The following is a 3571-nucleotide window of genomic DNA, read 5'->3' on the forward strand; positions in this document are numbered from 1 at the left end:
CACCCTCCTTCCTCCCCCACCCAATAGGCCAAAAAAAGACATTTCTAGAGATGAAGAAACTTTAGTTCAGACACTTGAAGGCTTGAATTTTGTGTTGTATTTTGTATATTTGTTCTTACTCATTTTGCAAGTGATTGGTAAATGCTTAAGAAAATCTGTTACCACTTAGACACTCAGTTAACTAATCAAAGTCGATTTGGAGGTAATATTGAGACATCATTTTCGCAATACCGTGACTGTTTTCCATATAAGTTTAAAATGTGAAGTATGAGCTATTATGTTTCAGACTCTCAACATTTCCATTTTCAGAGAACAACAAATAAAAGCATTTCTCAAAAAAAGAAGTAAAAAATAGTCAACGGCAAATTTATGAAGGGAATGCTTTTCCCCGAATCGAAATGCACCACACGCTAGTAAAAATTGTTGGCGAGCTCTGATTGGCTACTCAAACTCCGGATATCCTCTGCTTTTCACCTTTGGAAACTCGCGCGCGAAATTTGTAATCGTCGACAGGAACGTCTAATGAGTTAAAGGAGAAGTTCACTCCAGAATGGCCATTTATTTTCTCTACGCCATTAAAATGTTTACACAAAGATATGTTATTCACCAAAATTTCAGCCTCCAACGTTCGCTAATCCTACGAAATCTTTCCCAAAACTCGACAACTGAACGCCGCCATCTTGGAGCTGTTAATGTATGCGTGACGTCAAAGAGCTCAGCCTAAAGTTGGGGGGAAAATTTTTTATTGTCAAAATTCCTTTATTTTTGTATTTTTTGGAGCTCCGTTTGAGTTGAAAATGGAGCTGCAGAAACAGGCATTTTGACAAACAATGCCACTAAGAAGAAACAAGGAGTTTCGAGTATTTTTAGCTCTTTGACGTCACGCAACATTACCAGCTCCAAGATGGCGGTGTACAGTTGTCGAGTTTTGGGAAATATTTCGTAGGGTTAAAGAGCACGTTGGAGGCTGAAACTTTGGTGAATAGCATATCTTTGTGTAAACTGTTTTATTGGCGTAAAGAAAATAAATGGCTATTCTGGAGTGAACTTCTCCTTTAAAATCATCCTTCTTGGGTTACTTTATCTCACTGTTTTAGTACATATTGTTTTAGTCTATACAAGTAGCCACCTCTACTTCGATGGATTAATGTCAACTACCAGTTTACAGCGTTCAGCCGCAGAGAGCCTTTAGGCCTCGTTTTCATGCAAAGATGGAGAACATGGGGAAGCATGCGTGACCACATTACTTTTGTCACGCCAGATAGGCAATCACTATACAGTAGTACCACTTCTCATTGTATCAACAAAATGCAAGCTGAGTTGTTTTTCAGATGTTTATTATACCCTTAAAATTTATCGCCTTTACATATTACGAAGTGTATTTTCCGTAATTTATTTACATTAAGTATATAAATTACGGAACTTCGTATTTCGGATCACAGATTTTTCTTTCAGCTAAATCGCATAACTTTACAAATGTATTTGGTTTGATTATTATGAGGGGAGATATTACATTGCTGAATTTATTTACTTTTCACCTCCAAAACACAGCTTGGATTGCTTTCTGACAACACACTTTACAATAAATTAAATTTCTTCTTTTTTTTTAATTTGTTTGAGCGATGGAACTTAATTATAAATTATATAATTTATAATAAAGTTCCATCGCTCAAACAAATTAACAGATTTGTTTACATGTGTTTAATTACCAGTACACTTGTTTTTTTGTTTGTTTTTAATATTTGTGTTTTTTTGTGCTTTTTGAGTTCTTTTGTTTTTGTTTTATGTTTCTATTATGAAACACTATACAGTATCACTACTACAGTAGTACCACTTCTCATTGTATCAACAGAATGCAAGCAGAAATGTTTCACAGATGTTTATTAAACCCTTAATATTTGAAACCTTTACATATTTACATTAAATAGATTAATTATGGAAAATACATTTCAAATTTCGGATCACGGATTTTTCTTTCAGCTAAATCGCATAACTTTACAAATATCTTTGGTTTGATTATTATGAGGGGAGATATTACATTGCCAAAACACACCTTCTATTGCTTTCTGACTACAGTACACACTTAACAATAAATAATTTAATTTATAATAAAGCTATAAAGCTTAAACAAATTAACAAAAAAGCCAACAGTTTTGGGTTTTTTATGTTTAATTACCAGTACACTTGTTTTTTGTTGTTTGTTTTTAAGTTTTGTGTTTTTTTGTGCTTTTTGAGTTTTTTGTTTTTTGTTTTTGTTTTATGTTTCTATCATGAAATATATAACCACATAAAATTCTCTGCTTTAATAAGACCAACTCATGCAATATATTGAAGAATAATTAAATTAAAATGTAAAACAAGAATTTAAAAGCTTTGCTCCAGGATTTTGATTGACAAACTTTGATAAAATTTCTTGTTTTTTTTTACACAAAAAAATATACAAAAAAGTATTCTTTGCTTGAATAAGACCAACGTATGCAAGGAAATAAAAAATAAAACCAATAGTTTAATAATAACAAACTTTGCTCCAGGATTCTGAAAGATAACATTAATTTAAAATACTTTCTTTTTTGTTTTGTTTCTTTTATAAAAAAATGTATCAAAATGTAATCCAAAAATGAAAACAACCAGGATTTTGTTTTTATCATAAAAAATATCATAATCTGCTTAAATAAGACCAACGTATGCAATTTGGATAAAAATTAAATAAAAAATGAAAACAATAATTAAACAAGTTTTTCCAGGATTTTGATTGATAAATTTTGATAAAACAAAATACAAAAAACAACTAAATAAATTTGATAAGCCAGATTAATACAATAGCGGTGTTTTCTATCCCTGCACCATGATTTCTAACAATTAAAGCAATTCTAAACCAATCTGTTCTTCCAAGTGTGAGAGAGGGATGAGATGAGAAAATCCCTTACCCAAACTGTGAACCCTAACCCAAGCAACTTGGAATCCCTGACCCCAACCACAGCTTTAAGCTAACCCATGCCTAAATCCTAACATCAACCACTAACCTTCACTCTTCCCTGAACCTAATTGTACCCCATGGCTATCCCTAGCCCTAACCCTGTTCCTAGCCTTTATGCCCTTACCCTTACTAGGAGGAAGGGTAACTGTTAGTGGTTGGAGAGGTGCCGGGGGTGCCCTTACTCTAAGGGAGAAACACCAATGAATGGGGGGCCCTTGCCTTTACTCCTTACCAAACACCCTAGGGGGTTAAGACAAGGGAAAAACTGTAAGGGATAGGAAAGGGAGAAATACCCTAGGGGGTTAAAACAGGGGGTTAAAGGCAAGGGATCGGGAAAGGGAGAAATACCAATGAATGGGCACCCTTGCCTTTACTCCTTGTCTAACACCCTAGAGGGGTTAGGACAAGGGGTTAAAGGCAAGGGATAGGGAAAGGGAGAAATACCAATGAATGGGGGACCCTTACCTTAACTCCTTGCCTAACACCCTATGGGGTTAGGACAAGGGTTTAAGCTTGGCAAGGGAATAAAAGGGTTTGGGTTCCTCCCAGTTCAGGTAAGGGCTTAAAGGCTAGAAAAAGGGGTAGAGCTAGGGG

At 34.6% G+C, this 3571-nt stretch overlaps 1 protein-coding gene across 1 annotated transcript in view; it reads right to left on the minus strand.

Moving 5' to 3' along the window:
- Positions 1 to 1864: 1864 nt before the first annotated feature.
- Positions 1865 to 3571, minus strand: part of LOC144629137 (uncharacterized) — a 32785-nt gene continuing 31078 nt past the window's right edge. The window contains exon 17 of the mRNA XM_078487337.1: positions 1865 to 3571. This exon is cut by the window's right edge and continues 1357 nt beyond it. The gene's annotated coding sequence lies outside the window, so the exon portion shown is untranslated.

This window comes from Oculina patagonica, chromosome 10 (assembly GCF_052425735.1).
Source record: "Oculina patagonica isolate OP01 chromosome 10, crgOcupat, whole genome shotgun sequence".
Classification (NCBI taxonomy): domain Eukaryota; kingdom Metazoa; phylum Cnidaria; class Anthozoa; order Scleractinia; family Oculinidae; genus Oculina; species Oculina patagonica.